At 36.7% G+C, this 25,409-nt stretch overlaps 1 protein-coding gene across 4 annotated transcripts in view; it reads right to left on the bottom strand.

Moving 5' to 3' along the window:
• sez6b (seizure related 6 homolog b) overlaps nucleotides 1–25,409 on the bottom strand; it is a 182,803-nt gene that overhangs the window by 133,059 nt on the left and 24,335 nt on the right. Inside the window, exon 1 of one of the 4 annotated variants that reach the window (XM_058745542.1) lies at nucleotides 8,883–9,002. The exons of the other annotated variants lie outside the window; for them this stretch is intronic. The gene's annotated coding sequence lies outside the window, so the exon portion shown is untranslated. Of the gene's footprint in view, nucleotides 1–8,882; nucleotides 9,003–25,409 lie in introns of those variants that run through there. 4 annotated transcript variants of the gene reach the window in all.

Raw genomic sequence — 25,409 nt, 5'->3', positions numbered from 1 at the left:
TCATTTGAACGACCGGTTGACTTCCTGATTCTCTGAAACCACTCCCTCAGAAACAGGCGATGGGCTCAGATTGGTTAGTTGGGCCGGTGTGTTGTGATTGGCTAAACTGCGTACTGCAGTCCGGAAACTTCACGCCCATTACCTTTACGGGCGACAGTTGCATGTGCTCCGGTCAAATGTAAATAATGGTGTCAATATTGCCGTATCAGTTTGAGCCAGAATCAGACCCAGAAAGCGGTAATGAAGAGAGTCAAGCAGAACTTCCGCAAGCACAGCTCTTACAAAACGTTTCTGAATGGAAGTTTGCTGTTGTGATTACATATCATTTTTGAAGTTCGTACACGTTTGTCTTATACACACAAAATAGCATCGAACTAACTGGCTACTATAACCAAACAGCGTTGGCTTGTGTTTACGTTCTTGATCAAATCGAAAAATTACGTCATAAAGTATACATGGAAAATACATTTACAAAATTAGTACATAATTACAAATTCGAGTCCAAAATGTTTGTACGCGTTTGTCAAAGACACACGAAATAGCATTTAACTAACTGGCTACTAAAGCCAGCGTTGGCATTTGTTTACGTCCTTGATAAAACTAAAACATTACGTCTGAAATTATACATGCAAATACATTTAAAATTATGAAATCTTACTTACAGGTTGTGGCCCAACAGCTGCTGCCTCTGTTTTTAAAGTTGGAACCGCTCCATGTTTTAGTAATAGTTTCTGTGTGAATCCGGCATTGAACTCGTGTAGATTCTGGAAGCTGTCTTCCGTAAAATGCGCAGCACAGAGAGCTAAATTAGGATTGTAATTGTCAGGAACATAATCAAACATAAATTTTAACCATTGTTGACGAACTACAGCGTCCATAGGAAGCCCGAACACAGAAGACCTGACAGCTGGTTGAAAATAACACCGGTTCGACAGCATGGCTACAACTCTCCACTATAACTCTTCCTCTTCGACAAAGCCGCAGAACATGGCCTTGCCCCCTTTTTTGCTTGTTCCGGAGGGAGGGGTTTGATGGGTTTTTTACGTATGCAACCCGGGAAGTATCTCGTTGTAGTCCCATAGGAGTCGTTTTTGTAGGCATTAAACTTCCTGATTTTTAAAAGATATTCCGCTTACGTTGAACTTTCAGCGCCTCAACTTTGCAGATACTGTTCATGCACCAACAGCAACATTACACACTATTTAAAATGAAAAAAGTGAAATCGCAGTAAACCACCCCTTTAATGTATTAACTAACATGAACAAACAATGAACAATGCATTCATTACACTATTTATTAATCTTTGTTAATGTTAGTTAATGAAAATACAGTTGTTCATTGTTTATTCATGTTAGTTCACAGTGCATTAACTAATGTTAACAAACACAACTTGTGATTTTAATAATGCATGAAATTAACATTAACTACGATTAATAAATGCTGTAGAAGTATTGTTCATTCTTAGTTCATGTTTACTCATGTTGTTAACTAATGTTAATTAATGAACCTTTTTGTAAAGTGTTACCAATAAAATGAATGATTGAAAAATAAAATAAAAATCTTAGCACAAGAAAACCCGCAAAATCTGCAAGTAAAATTAAATAAAAATGATTAAAATATTAAAAAAAATTCAAATAAAACTAAAACAAAAAAATATATATAAAATTAAATAATATGCTCATTGTGAGAAAATGCAGATGAACTACCATCAAAATCTTCCACATTCTGTTTCAGTCTTTTATTTATTTATTTGTGTTTTAGTTCTGATGTCCTTGCAGTCTGCTTGAGCATTTGCTGAATTGCTGTTTCGTTTCTAAACAGAGAACAACGACTCTCTACTCTCAGTTTGTTTGCTCAGAGATCAGAACAGACTTTGGAAGGATGTGACCTGGCACTTCACCTTCTTCGTCCGCTTTCACCCTTCTAAGGATTTTAATTTCTTCTCTAAGATTTGTAAATAGATTCCCCCTCCTTGGCTTGAAGCAATTATGTCTCGTATTAACCCACACCCTGTAAAGGCTCAGAGACAGCTGTGTGGGTCTGGAGGCAAGAAGCCGTTGCAAGAAGCGAAATTAATTAACATGTATTCGCTCTGCCATTTCTGCAGTTATGTGACTCACTGAGGCTTCACGTCGTGGCAAAACGCAAGTCATTAAAAACTTAGGGGAAATGCCATTAAATTCAATAACCAAGAACAATTTGTTTCTTTACTTAACCTTTTTCCTGTTAATGTTAGGGGATAGATCTTAGAAAATGTCATTTATACCGTCCTCCACTTCAATCTAGATATTTTTCTTCTTTGCACTTTGCCGTTTCCACTAAAACATCACTTAGGCTCTAAACGTCCTTGTCTCCAGAGTGCATCAGGGAATATGCCTTAAAATCGGAAGCATAAATTTTGGTGATACTATCCCTCCCCAACCAGGGTGCTGTCCCTGAGGTGGTAATGGAGGCATTACAGTGAGTAATGGCCCAGCTCACTCCAGTATGCCATATTCATCATTATTTCTAGTGACAGACTCAAACGGTCCTATGGGGCATCTTAATTTACTCAAGCTAACCTTCACAATCCCAGCATTTGGAAGTTTACTTAGGAGTTTAAAAGCAAATTTCTCTGTTTTCCTGTCCTGAAGCACCATTCAAGGGTCATAAAGTCTTGAGGTCAAGCAGCTGCCTGCTTCAAACCACAAATCATCCATTCACTGATGCAAATATGACTCTTTCTTCAAGTCTGTGCGGAGATTACCAGACTTTACCATGTAGCAGTTGGGGTTTCAAGATCTGAAGCTCTGCCAGTGTCTAAAGCTGCTGTAAATAAAGGATAGAGCCCCGAATGTTCATCCATACAGCCAAAACATTCTGATTAGCTCCATTTTGCTTTGAATTACAAGATTGAGCTAAAGGCATTCTTTATTTTTTATCAAACCACAATTATTCAATGATTTTTTTTGTAAGAGTCAATGAAACACATGACTGAAGAGTCTGGTACAGTGCAGTTAAGTGGGGTATAATGTATAGTCAGACAGTCATCATTGTAAAATAAACCCAGACAAAGCGGTCATTGTGAGGGAGTTTATTTTGTTTATTTTAATGACTGAACATTATCCTACTTAATGCGCACTACTTAGCAAACACGTAACTAAAGGGACATGAAATATTCAGCGTTGGCTTTTTGACCAATGAATTCAATAGAAAATCTTTCTGGGCCTGGAGAAAAGAAAAAGAAAGGGAAAGGGAAAGGAAAAACACACACTGTTGATATTCTCTGATATTTCTAAGATTTCTAGGGCTGTGAGAGCCTCAAATATTGATTGACTTCAGAGTTTCTGAAGCTAGCTCTGAACTCATAATTCTAAACCTTTTCATTCCATTTTTTTCTTTGCAAAAAAAGACGTTTTTGTGACTTGGAGGCAACAACATGTAATATTTTATAACATATTATAATCAGCCAATATTGGCCAATTAAATAAGAGGATTGGATCTAACTGACAAAAAACTATAAATTACACACTACCTTTCAAAATTAAAACAAAATAATGCAGTCACACTTTATTTTAAGGTCCAATTCTTGCTATTAACAAACCATTAACTATGACTTTTGCTTCAATAAACTCAATTAATTTGCTGCTTATTAATAGTTAGTAAGGTAGTTATTAAGTTTAGGCACTGGGTAGGATTAGGGATGCAGAAAATGGTCATGCTTTATAAGTACTAATAAACAGTCAATGATAATAAGCAACTACTTAATAGTGAGAACTGGTCCCTATACTAAAGCGTTACCAATAATGCTTTTACTCAAGGATGCATTAAATTAATCAAAAGTGACAGTAAAGATTTCAGTAAAAACTATCTAAATAAACGTTGTTCTTCTCTTTATCAAAGAATCCTGGAAAAATTAAGCAGCACAACTGTTTTCAACATTGATTATAACAAGGTTTCTTGAGGACTAAATCAGCATATTGGAATGATTTCTAAAGGATCATGTGACACTGAAGACTAGAGCAATGGCTGCTAAAATTGCAGCTATTTTAAATTGTGATAATATTTCACTCTTTTACTGAATTGTTTTTGAAATGCAGCATTGGTGAGCATAAGGTACTTTCAAAATGTTTGAATGTACTCCAATAAAATCACATTTGAGAAACATTCTCAGTTGACTTATTTTGATGAGATTTTTCTCTTTTCCACAGAATGTCATAATCCTCTACAAAAGGACAGTCCCATAGCTCTGAGGTGTCTACGGGGCTGTCAAGGCCTGGACGTGGTAACACACATCATATCCAGTGAAGTTTGTGAGTGGGATCAGTGATGCAGGCTGAGATAATGTATGAAGTCACACTGTGATCGATGACAGTGTGCTAATCTGCTTGTGAGATAGTGAGCCCGCTGCCTTCCCTCACAGCCGCACTCTCTCTCTCTTCCTCTCCCTTTGTTTGAGGATCACATTATCTCCGAAGGCTTATTGCATCACAAGACAGAGGCCACAAAAACATCATCATGTCTGATTTCGTAGGGAGATTCAAAAGTTGATTACATTAATTTTTCTGTGGTCTTACATTTGACATTTATCAATAGGCAGAGGTTTACTTCGGTACTCATTTTCTCAGGACGATTTGACACAAAAGCCCACCGCAATCATCTCAATCAATTACATTGACCTTGTCATTTTACACATTTGGACTGAGATCGATTAGATATTATAGAGTTCTGCAGGTGAAAATGTATACATTTCAAAGCATTTCCTAAAACTGTATTGGCTGAACACACAACCCAGCGCTGACATCCTGCTGAAATAAACTAAGCAATCTTTGAAAGAGATTTTCACTGAGCTGCTCTCCACTTCATTTGCACCTGGCACACAGAGATGCCACACTGCTGGCTTTGATTATCCACATCTCCTCCCACCGCTGTACCTCTGACCTTGTGCCGTTCACCCTCTGCATACACAAGATGCCTCCTGATGTCTATCAGATAACTGCAGCGCCGTCAAGCCTCCATCAGCATCAAGGAGAAATGATGGTCCCAACTAGCGCACTTGACACCAAAGGCTTATTAATCACAAAAAGGAAGCAGATTGCTTTCATTTGTAAATGATTATAAATGTGCTCCATATCTGCAAGAGTTGGGCATTTAAATGCGAAGCATTTCCACCTCAGAGACTCTCACTTTCTAATATCTAGCTTGACCCACGGCAGGAGTGAATCCTTCCCTGCAGGTCCCATTTTATCCAGTCAATACATTTTTTCTCAGCAATACAAGTCCAGAAACTACACCAGTATGCCTTATTTAATCCCTGCTTACACTGTTAATGACATGGAGGGAGAAGAAATGCAGGATAAGCTCTGCTGCCGTGGCTTATAGTAATACCAGTAAATATCCACAACCATGAGTCACTAAACTGCTGCATCAAGTCATATATATAAATTGCAGATTTATTTATTTGATATTTTCAAAATCTTAATTTATTGTATATTTTTGTATTTATTTATTTACAGTATATTTAAAATACTTCCCGTACTTCCACTAACTTCCTATTAACCAAAGAATCCTGTTTTTATCATTGATAATAATAAGAAATGTTTCTTGAGCAGCAAATAAGCATACTGGAATTATTTCTGAATGATCATGTGACACAGAAACAACTGACATGTTCAAATATACCTAAACAAAAAACATTTTATTTTAAATTGTAATAATATTTCACTATTTTTTACTCTATTTTAAATCAAATACATGCAGCATTTTTCAAAAACATTTTTTTAAATACTAACCAACCCCAATCTTTTGAATGGTAGTGAATATACACACATATACAGTATAAACAAATATAATATTATATATATATATATATATATATATTTGTGAAGAAAAACAAATATTTGATATATAATATATATTCTAGCAAATATAAAAAAATCACGCTTTATGAATACTCAGTTTGCTCATTTTGAGAAAAATCTATGGGATTCTGCCACAAGGCATAAAACGACAGTTGAAAACAGGATACATTTTAAGGAAATATTTATCAAACAGCATTATCTTCATGACATTTTTTGTTCTTTTTTCCTTTTGTTAAAAATTTACTCTAAAAGAGAAAGCAGAGATCTGACCAGAGTCCTTATCTATATTGGAAAAGCATTTAGAGCTTTTTAAAGTGACTGAATTCCAGATCAAGATTACAAAACTCATCAAAGATTTAAAGTCTAGGTCTAAAGCAGCTAAGTGACCTAATTACCTCTAATTTACGAGCAGATCAAAGGGCCTTCTTAAGCAGACGGATTGAACTTTGGGTTCCTTAAGGAACTCCCATCTAAAGATGAAGCAGGTACAATCACATTCGTTTTCAAATCAGAACTTGTTCCCTGTGTTTTCTAAGAACTGAGCGACAGATAAAGCAGTTTCTATTGTAGCGAGTATCAGATCTTGTTTGAAACTCGCTGAGAGCCTCTGATGAGGGAGGAAATTCGGGCTCTTTCAACTCCCTCACAATTATAATTATAATTACAGCCTTTCTGGTTTCCAACTCCTAATCCACACCACTACAGGATTTGCCTTCAAAACTGATGAAAACACAAAAGTATCAGCCCGAGATAAAGCAGAACAGTCTGGGATTGGGGCTAGAATGGGAAGGAGGCTGAAATATGGTTTGACGCTCTCAACGCTGTCATTTTATCTGTCCCACAGTCCCCTACGCTTTGGCTAATTATTTCAATTATTACTGTGTTTGGGTAAATATTGCAGTCACACTGTATTCACGCCACACATAGGCCTTTCTCCAATGTAATTGGTCTGCCTTTTCTGAGGTCAACAGGCAATTTCATACACTGTTCCATATAACGAGATCTGAGGTGTTTGCCAGGATGAGGCCAGGCCTGTAACACTGAGGTGAAACAAAAACAGGTCATTAAAATGATACTTAAAAGAACAAAACTAACCGTCCAAAAATCTCCTGCCCTTTTCTTCTCCCTTTAACCGATTCTCAGCACACAAGCAGCTCGAATTCACAATGAGTAACACTGGGTGGCACATCTGTATGGGCTTTTCGCCATCCCAGTGAATACAAGGAGGATCTGAGACTAAACACAGCAAAGCATTGAGTTAGGAAAGTGTTTTGTCTCAGGAAATATAGGCGGCTTAATGGGATTTTACGGCTATCCTCCTGGGGTAGATACTGCAAATCTCCTCCACACCCCTGCGGCAAGACCCAAATGATAATGACTCGACCAATACGAGACTCCAGCTGCATTCAAAGGCTCGCTTGAGCTGCCTAAGCCACAAGCTAACTTCCAGCAATATGCTTTATGCCAACATTATGATCATTACGAGTCATTACAGAAGTGTAAATTTTAGAACAATAGCATAATTCATCATCATCGATCCCATGAGGGTAAAAAGGGAGAAATCTTTCAGACAAGAAAAAAAATCAATTGGCATCACTCAGTGTGCTTTATTGCAGCCATTCACTGAATTACAATTAAAACTTGTGTTATTAACAAAAACTCTTGTTCAAAAAAGATTGTTCATGGTTTATGACTCATTGTTTCAGAATGGTCCATTTAAAGGGATAGTTCTCCCAAAAATGGGATTCACGCGAAAATGAAAATTCTGCCATCATTTCCTCACATTCATGTCTTTCTAAACCTTTATGACTTTCTTTTTTCTGTGAAACTCAAAAAAAAAAAAAAAAGAAGATATTTTGAAAAATGTTCGTGCTTTTATGGCCATTATTGTTTTTGGACCCCAATGACTTTCATTGCATGGACAAAATATTCTTAAAAACATATTTTTTGTGTTCTGTGTGAGAAAGAAAGGCTGAGTAAATTCCAACATAATTTATTTTTGAGTTAACTATCTGTTCAAAGCCCCACAGTTCGATTAAAAAAAAAAAATGTATCTGTGCTTATGAAAGAACGTATGCTTTATTTTTAACATGGCCAATAAGTGGCTGTGAAAATGATTGGATTTTCTCTGTTTGTGCTTCACCGAGCAATAACTTTGTTGGGCGTCTCTGCTTGGCTATGCTAATTAAAGCATTAATGCATGACTTCAGGATATCCGCTCCAGTGGAGTCTCATCTCATTATGTATATAGCGAGTGCTACAGGGTTCCACTTCCCCCTCTATTTGTTTGCCTAACATGCCTAAAAATAAGACGGCACGGAGCCCTGGCTGTACACTTCTCCCTTTCTGCCTGCATGAACACATAAGAGCAGAACGTAAAACTAAGGCGCTCGTTGCTGGAGAGCTGCGGTGATGATGATGATGAATTATTCCCCATTTTCATGCCTTCTCAGAGCAAAGACCCAGGGATAGATGGGGCTCCAGCCGCCCACTGACATCTCCACTCCTCACTGGGATTAGCAGAGAGGCACCACGGCCCAGCCTGGGCGCGACTGGCCTGCTTCTGCAGCTTAATCCTGCTGACATTTCAATGGGCTCCATCCCGGCTCAGGCCCTTTTGTCAAAAAAGATGATTAATCATTGGGTTGTCGCCTGTCAGTGGTGCCGGCTGTAGTTGAGGTCTGCAATTCACTGTAATTCTGTTTTCCAGAGGTGCTTTCTGTCATTATTCACCCCGAGCGATACCAGAGAGGCAGATTAGAAGTGGGCCGGCTGAGAGATATTCTTAATAGAGGCAGATTTCTCAATCGGCTTTGCTGGTCGGGGGGTAAGATGACTTACTCATATCGTCAGCCTCCACTGATGATTAAATTCAGCGGATGGGGGAAGTGACTGAACACAAAGATGCATTAGACAGCAGATGTCAGTGTTAAAGTGTGCTTGGGTACGGATGTCTGACTATTCATCTCTGAGGGCGGATTCATTTTAGCAAAGAATTTAAAGGGATCGTTCACTGAGAAATTTAAATTCTGATTTACTCACCCTCATGTCGTTCCAAACCTCTGTGACTTTCTTTCTTCTGTGGAACAGTCTGAGCATATGTTGCTTTTTTCTTGCTTCTGTGACTGAAAGCATCTCTCTTTGTCCCAGAGGGGCGTCTCAAGGCTTTATAATGATTAAAACACCTCCGATAGAAGTCAGAGGAGCTATCATGCTCTAAAACATTAAGTAAAGACTTCCGGCTCGCTCTGCTGGGCAATGATTTCCCTTAATTAAACAACCTCTGGAACTGGCCACGGCTCCCCGGGGAGGCTGGTCTTTGCCGGCTCACACAGAAGCATAAGGCAGAGATCTCTCAAACTTTATGAATACAGCTAAGTCATTTCCTCATCTCCCTGAGGGCTATTAGGATTTAGCTCTACTTATTTCCCCTCATAGTCCCATTCAGCCTCAGGATAATCCAGCTGCCCTCATGACTATACAGAAGGGAGCTTTTGGTGTCAGTGACAATGATCCGGAAATGTGAGAATGTGTGAGAATCAGATATTAGTCTTGGTCAGTGGGTGGTCCATGGGTGTGATGTCTAGTCACACACATAAAACTGGAAAGTACTTTCTTGATTTGGCAAGCGCTAATATGATTGGTCGATTTAAGTTAACTTTACCTAAAATCAACTAATCAGATTAGAGTTTGCCAGATTGAGAAAGTACTTTTTATGTGCATTAATAGACCACCAACAATGGACCAACAAATGCAAGTGCTAACATGATTTGTTGATTTTGTGTAAATTTATCTAAAAATCAACCAATCAGATTAGAGTTTGCTAGACTGATAAAGCACTTTCTGATTTTATGCACGTTAATAGACAGTCTTGTACAGCACGCTCATAGACCACCTGCTGACCAAGGTTATTACTAATTGGTTGTTTTTATATAAAGTTACCTTAAATCAACCAATCAAATTAGAGCTTGCCAGAATGAGAAAGTACTTTCCAGTATTATGTGCCTTAATAGACAGCTTTGTATAGCACACTCAAAGACCACCTGCTGACAAAGACTATTACTGATTGGTTGATATTACACAACCAGGTTACCAAAAATTAACCAATCAGATAAAAGCTTGCCAGATTGAGAAAGTACTTTCCAGTTTTATGTGCATTAATAGACAACCTCGTACAGCACACTCAAAGACCACCTACCAACCAAGACTATTACTGATTGGTTGATATAACGCAACCAAGTTACCTAAAAAAGTTTTGTCATTATGTGAAATACTGTGAGAAATATCATATTGGGGGTTGTATAAATAAAACTGTGGTTGGTCATCAATCAGATGACTCTTCCTGTCTAAGTGAGTTGTTCTTTACAAGAATAAGCTGCAATGTGGCCTAGATCTGAACAACAAAGTTCAGTCAAAGGTCTGGCTACGCGAGACTAATCAGATATTGACCTCTGTGAGGACTATTAAAAGCCTCAGAAACAGAGATCACATGTGAGGAGACAGGAAGCTCATGTTTAAATGGAGATGCCCTTTCCTCTAATCAAGCAGGAGCTGGGCTATACATCACTCCTCAGGGCATTAAGACAGCTCAGCTCTACCATACAGACACACTTGGTCTCATCCACCCCGTCCCACGGCCCCCATCAAACTCCCAAGCAGCTGTCAGGGCTTGTTCAAAGGGGCAATGAAAACATCTGACCTTCAGCTGGCAGTCCAACTAACACAGCGAGAGAGGGGCAAGACGAGATTCCCCTCCCATAAACCTCTGCTCAAGGTCTATAACTGACAGCCCTCTGCATACGCACCTTTGCAAATGGACCAGAGAGAAAAATATGAGAAATCACTCAATAAAACCTCCGTTGACACTCAGCTGGAGGAATAGTGATTCATGTATTCTGAATATAAGATTCCACTCCTCATGAGTATAAACAATATCCTTGATAACACCAGCTGTTCAAGGTAACTTGCTCTTGCATTCTGTTATAATTCACATAAACTATAATTAAATCAATATTAAATCAAAATAGAATATATTAAATCAAAGCATGTTGCTGGAACACTGGAGACAAAAAGAAAAAAAAATCTATAAAATATTACAGGGAAATCATGTTTTATTAAAAATGTGAATAAGCCAAACAAAACTATATATGTATATGTATGTATGTGTGTGTGTGCATATATATATATATATATATATATATATAAATGTATATATATAAAAATAAAAAATAAATCTCTTTCTCTTTATTTATTCCTTCCCTTGCTAGCTTGTACTTATTTAAACAATGCCTGAGACTTGGTGTTACAAGCACTTCGTCTGTCTGATTGCCTCTTCAAGATGAATCATTTTATATATTGCCCAATTGTAAGTCGCTTTGGAGATAGATATATATATATATATATATATATATATATATATTTTTTTTTCTTTCTTTTTTTTTGTGATAATTTTAACATTCAGAAGATATTACGGCGTTTGATTTTCAGTTACTTTTTAAAGGATAAGAGGTAGTAAATCCATACTGAAAGAAAGCCAAGCTGACCATCAGGCCATCAAGAATCACACATTTTTAGATGGAGAACATATCTATAACAACATTCAGAACCAAAGCCATCTGGAAGAAATTACTACTAACATGGCCTAATAAATCTAATATGGTTCATTTGATTTCATTCAGAAGCAATAGTGCAGGCACAGCAAAGGGAAGCTGCTAGATTTGGACAATTTTCTTATATCAAAAGATCTTCAAATTTAAATCCAATTCAAATCACTGTCTCAGTAATTGTTCTTCCACAGTACCCACAGCATGCAAAACATTTTAATTGCCTGTGGAGAAAGCAAAATAGGGCTTCATTCCTCACTCGGTTCTTGCACACGTCCCAGCTTGGAGCCGCTCATGTATCACCCTGATGGAAACGAATGCTGTCGTGGAGTATTCACCATCTTCAGCGCAAATTGGAACCCCCCTGCAGTTATTAATGAAATGCCCCGTAAATATGCAGCATTACTTATGCTCAACATATCATAATCAGGATGTCGCTGATTAAAAATGCGCAGCTCCTTGTGAAATGAGGTCCTCAGGATTGCTTGAATAAAATACTTGCTGCGTGCTGAAATGCAATTATGTTTGTTGTGACTCTCTTAGCTTTTTTGCTGTATAATGACTCCTGTGAAACTGCAATTAGGTTTAATCTGTGAAAAGCTCCCTAAAATGACCCAGTGCGCTGTTTAAAAACACTCACGTTCTCTATAGTGTCAGAATTACAATGTTTATCATATTACTATTACTATTAATAATATTATCATTATTATATAATATACAGTATAATACAACTTATATTTATTTATTCATTTCACAATACCATCCCTTTTCTTGTTAACTGTATTTGTTCGTACTGTAGCACACCTGTACATACAATTTAGTCTTGTCTATATAATAAGAATAAGAATAAGAAAAGAACAGTAATATTTAATAATAACAATTAAATCAATCATTTTTAATTATTAATAATTATTAATACATATTTGTAACAATATGCTATAATAATAATAATACTTTTGTTGTCATAATATTATATTATTATAATATTATTGTTGCTGTTGTTGATGTGAAATATTTTCTGTATTGTTTATTATCTAAGTACTGTTTTTGCAGTTGTTGTTTCTGTTTACTAGAAGTTTCTTCTGTCACCGAGATAAATTCTTTGTGTGCTTAAACATACTTAGCAATAAAATCTCATTCAGATTCTGACGATAATAATAATAATAATAATAATAATAATAATAATAATAATAATAATAATAATAATAATAATAAAATATTAAATTAAATATTCTGTAGTGTTCGTGATAGCGTTCATGGATAGACTATAAGACGATAAATAAAAAAATGTAATCATATATATATATATATATATATATATAGATATAGATATAGATATAGATATAGATATAGATATAGATATATAGAGATATATACACTTTTTGTCTTTTTGTCTTATTTATGGTCTATGAATGAACACTACAGTATATAAAAAAGCAAACATTTACATTCCCAATACAGTCTAAGGGCATAAAATCCTGCTGTGCTTTTCACTATTATTATTATTGCTAAATATTTGTGAATAAAACCCTTCCTGAGCCCATCTTGAGTTATCTGCAATCCCTTAATCTCTGTGGATATATTTATCAAGGCACATGCATGCTTTTCTGAGGGTTTTCTCCTTTGTAGTGGCTGCGTAGACAATACCAGACAAAAGACTTTACTCCCTAGTTGTAGGCGCACTGGAGGCATGGTGGAGTGGGTGGCGTACCACAGTCTACTGTAAGTGTGTCAAAGATCCCTGCAATAAAATCTAATTATAAGCCTGTGTGGATGTGTATGTGTGTGAATGAACGTCTCTAACACAGATGTGTCTTCACTGCCAGAAGCAGTCTCACTGGGACGTGGCCCACTGAAGGCATTTTGATAAACGGCCTGTTCTCTGGGCATCCGAATCTCTGCAGGGGACTCAAGGGACTATGTCTGTCTCGAGGGGTGTGTTGAGACATCTGTGTGGAGACGGAGAGGGAGGGAGGGGGACGTCTCCACCGCACCGTACCACGCCTTTGTCTTGATTACAGCCTTAAGACAGAAATTACTCCGCAGTATGAGGGAGGAGTGGATCAGTCTCATATTCAAGGCAAGAATCTCATTTGCAAATTCAAGAGTAATATGTTGCTACTCATGTGAATGGCTCTTTGGGTTTGTGCAGCTACTTGTACATGTTCTTTCATTTGCAGTGCAAGCACAAAGCCAATCTCAGATGTTCAGGATAGAATACTACTCATACTACTCCTACTACTCATTTATGCATTTATCTATGCATAAATTCTCTGTATGCATAGAATGCTCAAAAAAAAAAAAAACGTTTTCCAATATCAGAATACACTACATGAAATGCTGTATTAGAGACTGATCATTGACCGACATTTATTTATTTAAATACCAATTTTCACACTTTTCTGGTTATGGATTTTTTAATATCAATCTACCAAAAATGGCACCATTTGGTGGGTCTCTAAAAACAGTAATTTGGAATTCACAATGGAATTCACATGTAAAGCTACTCACAGTACTTTAAATATAAATATAGTGTAGTCTAACATAAATTAAATATAGCCCAAAACAAAGATGATAATAAATTGTGACAAGTTAGTTTTTATTGAAATATTCTTATGATGATTTAGTTATTATTGTATCAAAAATCAAAAATAAAAGAATAAATAAAATTCAACTTTGCAAAACAGTTTTCAGGTACTCAAAATTCGTATTCATTAAAAAAGCAATATCGGCTAATCACTCTAATGCATCCCACAAGCATTGTGCACAAATATTGAAATGGTTATTGAAGTAATCTGTGATAAACAATACCTTGTTAAATCTTCTATTTCACATTTATCATGCTAAACATGAAATGTGATTCGGCTTAGTGAACAACGTAGTATGCTACTGTAATGTTAATCTTTGCACATTACATAAAATTTCTAAAACAGTAGGTGGTAAACCGTGTATACTTCACACTGTTTAGTAAGCCCTAAGCTAGAGTGCCATTCCAAACACAGCCAATGTCAAGACAGTCACGACTTCCCACATGTAGACGTGGACGTACAGCATCTCAAGAAATAGATTAGCTGGCGAGCAACATGAGTATGCTTTCATAATAACATGATTGATGTAAACAGAGGCCTTTGACATTCCTGACATTGAATTAACGTTCCTTGTCATAGGGATTCAATTTTGTGCCACTGTGGTAATGGACAAGGCTCATTTTAGCAACAGCCAACAACATTAAACTGCCAATACACACTGTAAGCGAAGATTAAATCAGCAGATGTTGTTATAAAGCTCATTAATTAGCCACAACGGCCTTACCGTCCATGAAATGCGCACATTCAAGAGCGCATGTTCATTGGATCGCATGTTCTCCACCACACGGCATAAACAATACACTGCGAGGATGTCATTGCCCACATCTCTTCTCCTCTGTAATCATGCTGTACACTGCTATATTAAGAATCAGGCAAAGACAAATGCTCTGTTCTTACTACAAAGGACAAAACCACTGACATCCATTAGATGTAAATTCATATACAGAGGACAAGCATGTTTAATAATACCCGTTTCCCACAAACCTGTTTTCTACATACTCTAGCACTATATCATATTTACATTTACATAAAAATTGTAAATCGATAAGCAATCATTTTCTGTGGTCAGCAAGCTTGACCTGAGTGAATTAAATTCTCAATTTTTCCCCATTAATTGAATTATAAAGGCCATTTTATCTCCATCTCTCACTTCCTCTAAAAAGGTTTTCCTATTATAGATAAAGTGCGAGGTAAAAGCCCAGCTCCCTTGTTTGCAAAGACGGGCACCTTGACTTCAATCAGCCAGACTGCCGCCCTCTCCTAGCGATAAAGGGGTTATTCGACGACGTTAGCTTTCCAGTTGTGTTGCGGTCTTCTCCAAACACGCTGAACTGAACACTGCATTGAACACTAATGCGGAGAGGAGAAAAGGGCAGTAAAAACATATTATGCTAAGAGGTGATGCTACATTAACCTGCTACATTAGCACAATCGCGCTGCGCTAGCAGCTCTTCGCTATGCTCAGTGATCTGCAGCAATCATTCTGTCAAAATAAGATTACGTATGTGCCCCTTTTTCTCCTCAAGAGTGTGTTTTAGCCGAATGCTTTACTCCTAAGAGCGCAGTCAACACAGTCCATTCAGCCGCGGCAGATTGAATTAGCTCTATGATGCTACTGTCTAAAACTATAGCATTGACAGGAAGCATCTGGATACACAGTTTGTAGTAGCTAAAGTAGGTTAAAACAAATGCTATTAGATAAGGTTGAACTGCTGTTAAAATTGATATACATTATGTTATTTAATATGTGCTAAAACCAGCAAAGATGGATGCTATGTCTACTGTATATGTCCTATTTCTTTTTTAGATTCAAATTGTGCACAATAGTGTGAGTTGAGGATTTGGGATGTTTTATCAAAAACAAAAATCCTTGAGGTCAGTTGCTGAATTTCATCTAACGAAGCCAAAGAGTTATGAGTCATGGAAGTGTTGACATAGTAGTGTGTGGGCAAGCAGAATAATGACCTTTTAATTATACATTTCACTGACAGTGTTTTAGATTTATAAGTCTAAACAGAATGATGCCGTGTAATTACATTCCCATTCATTATATATAGCTTGAGTGCATCCATTTACGTGAATTAATTTGAATTAATTTCCTTCCAGCATATGGTTATTTTTCCATTTTAATTGCAAGCTTAAGGAATCAGATAAATTACTTAAATCATCCCATATATGATGACTGGATTAGTGGAAATAATATATATAGATAGATAGATATTTATATCACAGATAAGCTGTAATATCAGATATCGCAGATACAATCCTTGACCTAGTCAAGGCTTTAAACATATGATCAAAACATAATACGATTTAATTAAGCAATAATGTACAAGAGGTTGTGATATATGCTGTACTGTACATAAACTACTGTTCAAGATTTTAGTTTTTTTTTTGTGTGTGTGTTTCTGCATGAAAGAAGTCTCACAAATGTAAAATATATTTCTATAATATAACACTATTTTAATATATTTTAAAATGTAATTTTTTTTTCCTGTGATGTCAAAGCTGAATTTTCAACATCATTACTTCAGTCTACAGTGTCACATGATCCTTCAGAAATCATTTTAATACGATAATTTAGAGCTCAAAACATGTATCTTATTATTATTTCAATATTGAAAACAGTTGTGCTGCTTAATATTTCGGAGCAAACCATCACCCATTTTTTACAGAATTCTTTGATGAATAGAAATTTAAAACGAAATTATTGTTGTAACATAAATGTCTGTCACTTTTTTACTGTCACTTTTGATTAGTTTAGTGCATCCTAGCTGAATAAAAGTATTCATTTCTTTTATAAAAAATCTTATTGACCCTAAACTTTTAAATGGTAGTACTGCGGAAATGTATTTACCAAAAAATAAAATAATAATAATAAATAAATAAATAAATTGTGCATGTTTTTATCCCTATCCACCAGGTTGCTATAGGTCTCATGGCATAAACATGCCTGTGTGCACTTTTTAGCAAGACGCAAAATACGTATCAATAAGTACATACCACTGCAGTTTCCAAAAGAAATGAACACTAGAGGCAGTAAAACTCCGACGCCTTTAATTCTTTTTCACACAAATTTACAGTTTCAATTAATAAAGCGTAATTTCCGTTATTAATATGCTGGGAGATTTGAAAACTGATGCTTTTGAACGTTAGCATCACACATATCCTTCATATCTATGGGTTTTCATAGACGGTAGGTTTGTTCGGTAGCTCACGAAGTATGGAGACGTACATGAGAGGCGAGGAGCTCCGGTTTGAATCCCGTGTAACTACGGTTCGGCAAAACAGTTCAAATCTGCATATATGGAAGTTCAAATAGCATGGTTGCATCAACAAATGTGTTTTTATATCAGCTTTGCATTTCTCAACACTATCGGGTAGGTTTAGGGTTGGGTTTGATGTAGGGCATATTTACAACACGATTGTGGACAATTTTACGAACAGTCCCCGGATATTTGAATTATGAACCGCCGCAATACGTACCTGAAGCAACGTAATAAAAACACATCAATACGTACCTATATCAACGTAATAAAATGTGCCAGGGTTTACGTATTGAACCCGTGTTTTAGCGCCACTCAGTGGACATTTCTCTTTGAAAGGTACGTAAAAACGGTCTCACTAAAAAGTGCACTCAGGCACGTTTATGCCATGAGACCAGGTTGTTTTATCCACATGTATTACTCTGCTGGCAAAATCATGTCCCATTATATAATCAATATTCTTCTAAAAGCAGATGACCAGGTCTGTTAATTATTATAATTTGTGTAAAATCCTGAGTTTGTCCTGAAAATCCATCTGGATGAAAATCTATTGACCACTACATCCATTTTCAAGTGGGTTGTTTCAACCCACACAAATCACTTTTTGGTCATTTATTAGCTGAAATTGAAAGCAAGATATCTAAAACAGAACCGGAAAATGTGTTGTCTGCAAACATTTTTGATAATTTCACCTATATTGTAGTTAACATCACAGTATTGTATTACTGTAACTGTAAGTCCCCTATAAAGCAGTGTTGTTTACATAAAGGAGCCTGTGAACATACACAATTCTGTAGCACACCTAAGGGGCCACAGCTCTGCTCAGGGGTCTAAAATCCATGCCAAGCACACGATAAGTGACGGACATTAAATGAGGTCCCAGTAGACTGGCAGTGTCACAGGAAGGCCATGAGGGGGCAGCCTGCGGAGGACCAACATCACTTAAGATCCTCGCAGGAATGTTGAGCACTGGCTGATTGCTGCGGTTGACAGGTTCGCTCTGCACCTCAGGTGCTGCCATGAATCTGTCAGCTGTCTCATATATTCAGCACCATCACTTCACACCTCATACATTAAATTGTAGCCATAAGCACCTCCATGATCTACAGTAAATAATTCAGATGCTTTTGAGTCTGGGGAACAGAAATCCTGAGTGGTCCAGTCTGCAAGCTTAAGTGGCAACCCATCTCGTGTTACTGATGTTCAAATGGCACTGTAATAGATTGCGTATAATCACGACGCACCATACTGCCTCCGTTTGATCAATGCTTTGGGTAAAGCTCCAATTCACAGAGTTGGGTTATACAAAGAAGTCATTTCTATGTCAGTATCTCTGCCCTCCCTCAGACTGTCCTCCCCTTTCCAGTCTCCCAATGCACAGCTGCTCAGAAACCAGCCGCTTTGATCTAATGGCCAACTTGATCTTTCCACAGTGGGGCCGGCACTGCAAATGGAGATCAAGAGTCAGCTTTACCTTGAAAGTTATTGAGCCAGCACAGGTGCCACAGAGCCTGTACGCAAAGCCCAGCTCACTTTGATAAGACCTGATCTGCTTCTTGGGATCTTTTCTTCCAATTACTCTCATCTAAATCTGAAAGGACAGTCAATTAGAATGACATACTTGTTCTAAGGCTGAAAAATAATAACCAGGATTTAAAAGCCATGGAGAGTTGACACTGTATTGATTACATTAAGGTAGCCGTGTCATGCAAGATCCTATCCTCCACTAGACTGCTATCTTCCCGCTTCAACAAAGCCGTTCCTTTGGCTGAGACAGCTAGTTCGGGTACTCTATTTAGTGGCTCATTAGAAAAACACTTTACGGTGCATTTATTTGTAATCATCAGTTAAAAAATGCTCAAAATAAACACTTATCTTTCTTCATGTTTTTCAGTTAGCAAGTTAATAGCTTCCCTTACGAAAATTAACCATGGTTTTACTGTAGTAAAAGTGTTGTAAGGTAGAGTGGGGGAAAACACCCACCTTAAGGATTACGTCTTTTTTTTTTTCCGGTGAAACAATCATATTTCTATCATAGTTTTAGTGACAATGGCATAAATTATAAACCAAGTATGAAAAATGTCCGGAGTTTTCAAGTTATTCGATTTTTAACAAAAATTTAATTTGTACCAAAGGGTGGAGTAAAATGCCCCCCAGTCTGACAAAGCAATTTGATTTAAACATTTACAGCAAAATCAGAGTACAGGCAGTTTTAGCTTAAAATTTTAAAGAATATAATCAATAATTATGAATTACAAAATTATAATAGCCTATTTGAAACATTTTGTTAGCTGATGCTAACTGGCTAGCTAATTAGCTACCTGATGCTAACTTGAGGTCATTTTTAAATATAAAATTAAAATATTTTTATTCAACCAACTAGTTAAAATACATTTGATGGAAAAACAAAGGATTTGATGTTCAGAACAAAATAACTACAGTAATATCCCACTGCCCCCTGGCTTGAGACAAAAATGATTTAATTCTGAGAATATAATTATATTTTTCTTAAATAGCATGTACTCTCTGTCTACAGGCCATGTTCTCATATGATAGGCTATATAACTGTGATGTTTTACAAAACAACAAGCTTTAAAACGCTTTTTTTTTACTGTTGAAAATTAGATAATTTACTGTGAAATCCATTTCTCTCCGGTACATCACCAGTGTAAGCTTCATGGTGAAAACTTCTACATCACTCCTGCCAACCTAGTCCATAGTTACAATAAAAATGTATCTTGATTTTATTTTGTGGTTATTTTGGGAAAAATAGTAGGTGGGGGCGTTTTCCCCACTCTACCCACTGTTTTTTTTGTCGTATTGATTATCACTTGTATATAAACAGTTTTATTAGAAATACCATGATAAAACTATGGTTAGTGTGGCAAAACCATGGTTAATTTGTGGTTACAGTGGTTTAACTATAGTAACCATGTGTTTTTGGTTTTATCTGTAGTAAAATGGTTAATTTTCGTAAGGTTTACCCTAAAACACAAAAACGGAAATGTTTAATTTGACCATTTTTATCTTTGGTGATATTACAAAAGACAATAATTGTCAAATTAAACATTTCCTTTTTTTGTGTTTTTAGCAAACCTTTGGTAAGCAGCTAACAGCTTAGTGTATCTTAGCTCTTTAAATTACATGTTACATGTCCCTTTATAATACTGAAGCAAAAAATTGTCAAATTTAACATTTACCTTTGTTTGTGTTTTAGTTAGCTTTCGGTTAACATGCTAACAGCTTAACATAACTTAGCCTTTACCTATCACATAATATATTGCAGAAGCTAAAAATGGCCAAATTAAATGTCCTTCAATTTGTTTTCAGTCAGCCTTCATTACCAAGCTAGCTTAGCCTATCTTAGCCCATTAAAAATCTTATCACATTACATTTCCAAAACAAAAATAAAGGTCAAATTAAACATGCCTCTTTGCTTGTGTTTTCAGTTAGTCTTCATTCAGCAAGCTAACATCTTAGCCTAGCTTAGTATTTTGAATTACATACTACATATCATATTATTACATGAAAGCCAAAAATAGTCAAATTAACCATTTTCCTTTCTTTACGTTTTCAATTTGCCATTGGTTAGCTTTACATAACACTACTGGTTAAGAAAGGCTGTTTTTGATTGGCTAGAACAAGGTCAAATGTTTTTGATAAAGATGCTTTGAAGCAGATGCTTCTGCTGGGGGATATGATTTTGCACAACACTAAAAATAAAATTAAAAAAATAACTCAGTTGAGTATAATACAAGAGTCTACAACTAGAAAAAATTGTACAGAATAGGACAACAAAACAAATGACAGCAAATGATTTCTGAGAGAGTATCAGACCATATGAACGAAAACATTACAGCAGACTACAGCGAGGGCTTCCCCTCCATTTCCTTGTTAGGTGTAACAGATGAAAAGAAAGCGATACGAGAAGCATTTTCGGACAAATGACTTTGTAATGGGGAATTGATGGAGCTGTTTGTCCCCCCGATCTGGGTGGAGTACATGTTCGCCGAGCCCTCCACCCTCATATAAGCACGGCGCCAATGTGGCGTGAAATGCAGGCTAATTGCCGTTTGGATGCGAGTGTGTAAAAACAGCCATTATTCCGCTCCGTCCTCCCTTCAGCACTGAGCTGAGGGTTAAATGTGCCGTGTGCCAGATGACAAGAAATGTAGCATGAAATACAAAGACAACTTGGCCTTCATCCCTCAGTCGAACCAGCACCGTCAGAAAACATCTCCCTTGAGATAAACATAAGTGTCATAATGTTTTTATGTTAAACAGGCTAAATCTCTTTCTTAGCAAGTCATTCTTAACAAGAATCCCATATTTCATTGAACTGAATATACTCTACAAATCTAGAGCAGTTATGTCAAACTTATTCAGCAAATAATTCATTTCCAGACAGGTTTACATGAATTTCACCTACAAATAGAGTTTTACACACTATGATTATTTTATGCAAGCAGCTTCCATCAAATTCACATGAGCATTCAGAAAAGCACAGCATCAAAGGTGCCCACATGAAGTGAGTTTGTATTATAAATGGATTGAAAGCTTGCGTTCTGATGAGCTTCAACTCTGAAAATCTTGAAGACAGTGTGGATAATAGATGTGGAAATCGCAATCTGTACAAACACGTTCTTTTCATAGATATTGTCGTAGATTAATATTTATTCTTATCCAGCAAACTCTGGAAAGCATGAAGAATTCCACGCCGCATCAGCACTTCTAGACTCGCATGCTTTACCATGTCCAATTTGCAGATGTTTCTATGCCAGCCTTGACAAAATACCTGTTCTGTGCTTTGCATATGGAATTCTCTGGGGACTATATATTTATAGGCCGGTGGCAGGCGGGAAATTCACAGTTGTTTTAATATAAAAAAAACCCTGCCTGTGCATTTCATACTAATGGAGACTCAAGCCGTTTTCATTATGCTATTATTACAGCCTCTGTAAACAAGAGCAGAGTCACATGGTAAACACTGCAAGATGGACTCCACAATCAGCCACTGGAAAGACCAAAGAAAAGCTGGACCTGTTTGAGAGTTGAGAAGAATGCTTGTGGGTTTGTGGTCAAAAAGTTATAACTTCTGGACGAGAGTGTTGTTATAAAATTTTGGCTGAAGGTTAAATGTAATTTAAATATTATTTAATGATATTATTTCTTCATGTCACTTAAAGTGTAAGCTTAATACACATGCACCTTAGGAATAAGTAATTTAAATTGACATAAAATTTGGATGCTAAATGTTTATTACTAAAAGGATTTTATTTCTTTTTCTTCCTTTTTTGTGTGTAATTGTAAAATTACAATATATGTATGTATGTATGTATGTGTGTGTGTGTGTGTGTGTGTGTGCGTGTAATGATACTGTGTATTGATACACATGAAATATCATTTTAATGGTGCAAAATATACTACTAAACAAATTTAACTGCCATCCGATCAGTATTCATATTAAAGGCTTGCTTTATACTTTTGCATTCACATCAGTTGCTTTGGAGCTGTTTTAACTTTCTTCATGCATCCAATTTCATTTGGAGCTCTTAAAATTCCCTTATTTGGATGACAGTATGCAGCTGGAATTTAAAGTGCACAATAATTGCGGCTATCGCAAATAATCGTGATTACATCAAATAATCGTGACAGCCCTACTGCGTATGGAGCATAATGTGTAAATACATTTCCTCTGCCAGAGGCAGCAGCCCTCCGTCGCTGTGGACAGAATCTAATCACAGCTGAATCCCGTCCTTTTTTAAATTAACAGCTCCTGGTAATTGCTAAAATAATGGAGTCAGTGCTCTCTGGGCCTCAGGTTAACTTCCTCTTTGTGGCCAGCTCCTTTGGCTCTCTGACACACCGATGGAATTAACAGCCGCTCAGCTCCAGCTTAAAGGTCAGGCATGGGCGCTAGTTGTGAGAAACTGCTGATATTTCAGAAGCATTCTTAGCTACAGTTCACAAGAGGATACGATGAGCCAGACAATAACGCAGACCCTGAGTTCATTAGTTTCATCGAGCCTTTTCCATTGTTCTATTATGATGATGCTCTCGCTCGGGAACATGGGCATCGCTGCATTTGACTCTCATGAACTGCATAATGGCGATCCCCTCTACAAGCAAGAGCATCTTTTGTAATATCAGTGTGTCACTTCCCAAATAATCCTCTTTTTTTGTCAGGGGGGGGGGGCAAAGTTTTAACCGTTTAGATGCCATAACTTCACCATCTGGAATGAAAAAAAGCATCTTTTTACATTAACAGTCATTCAGAAGTAGCTATATGTTTTGTAAGCAAGATATAAATCTAAATATGAATAAAAGAATACATCTGATCACAAACCATATTTAGATATATTTAAAATATGTAAAAAAAATATTTGATATATTAATATTATAGTCAAACAATTAATCGTGATTAATCGCATCCAAAATAAACGTTTTGGTTCACATAATATGTGTGCATACTGTGTATATTTTCATTTTCATGAAAATTCTGGTTCTGTGTGGAATTGTATCAGATTTGACTTTTCTTCTCTGTTTTTTTTGTGTTCTGTGCTGTTCCAATGCAAAAAATAAAAAAATTAATAAAAATAAACATGTGAGTACCAAAACATTTGCAACTGCAACAATTTTCTGAGAGAAGGGTTGCATTTTTTGACAGAATTGCAAGGGTGCCGATATTTTTAGCCATGACTGTATAAATACATAATAAATATGCACAGTATACATACATAGTATATTATGTAAACAAAAACTTGTATTTTGGATGCAATTAATCATGATTAATCATTTTACTAATTATTATATATTGTTATATTTTTTTATATATTATATTATTTTTTGCCAGTAGACATTAAGCCTGATTAAAAAAGATAATAAATAAATACTTGCAATTGTCATGAATTGACTTGCTAGTTAGAAATAGTTTCTAGTTTTCTCCTCCTTGCTTTTTGCCCACTAGGAGCAGTATTTCTCCAATCTTTTCATTTACGGCTGGGCAACAGCCTGAGGTGAGAGGGTCTGAGATTTATTTAAACATAAAATACCCTGGACACTGTCTGGCTAACCGGTATACAAACTAACCTGCAATGTTTGGAGCCTCTTGACATTGCTACCTTAATTCAGCAGGAAGCCATTAATTTAAATGACATTATGAGGACAGCGATGGCACGCTGAGTAAGCGTTGCATGCTTTTCTCTTTCATTATGAAGTGCTTTTAGAGCTGAAGAAGAGAGAAAAGGGTGTGCTGCTGTATTAAAGTCTCATCCTAGCTTAAACCATCAAGCTACTCGGAAATCTTGTGGTTTATCTACAGCCTAAACCCCCTGTGTTAGACATATCTACTGTCCATTGTTAGAAAACACAGCGTGCACCACAGCAGGGATAGAGCTCCATGGGACTGGACCACTGTCAGGATGGGATAAACTACAGCTCAACAAAGAACCTCTAATCCGCATCTCTGGCAGCTGTTGGCCTTCAGAATATTAAATGCTTTTCAGGCTTTAAAAAAAAAAGCAGGCGTACCCGCACAAGTGTGAAATGCAAGTCCGCATTCGAGTGCAAGCCACAATACGGAGCGTAAAAAGTTTTGCACACAAGGTCAGCTGCTCGCTCTCGTATTCCCCCCACGCACTGTGATAATCCTCCACTCTGAGTGGGGTCAGAGGGTGAAATGGTTGTGTAGGGTGCAGAGGCAGGGCTCGAGGAGGAACCAATACTGCCTGGACTACACAAGCTTAAGGCCAGTGAGGCTAGGCCAAGGGCCAGGGAACTGCTAATACCGCCCCAAATTGTCTGCTGCTCCAGATGCTTGCATTTCAAGGCTAGAGAAGAGAGGTGAAGAAGTCAAGAGAGGAGGAGATGGAGAACTTAAGATCAGGAGTTAAAGAGAAACATGCTCACAGCAGAAAAGCCTTCCACTAAAATTTTATTTAAAAAATTTGGCAATGACATTTAAGGTGCAATCAGTACCTTATATAATTCTTGGATATGTGTTTGTAAAATAAACACAGTGAATATATGCATAAAATCCAGTGGATGCACAACTCATTGAACACCACTGATGTTCATGGGACAAAGGCTCCAAGGCCATGACATCCTAATAAA

The sequence above is a fragment of the Onychostoma macrolepis genome, chromosome 15 (genome assembly GCF_012432095.1).
Source record: "Onychostoma macrolepis isolate SWU-2019 chromosome 15, ASM1243209v1, whole genome shotgun sequence".
In the NCBI taxonomy this organism is placed as follows: domain Eukaryota; kingdom Metazoa; phylum Chordata; class Actinopteri; order Cypriniformes; family Cyprinidae; genus Onychostoma; species Onychostoma macrolepis.
The sequence above is the reverse complement of the archived record's forward strand: the minus strand, read 5'-3'. Positions and strand labels throughout refer to the sequence as shown.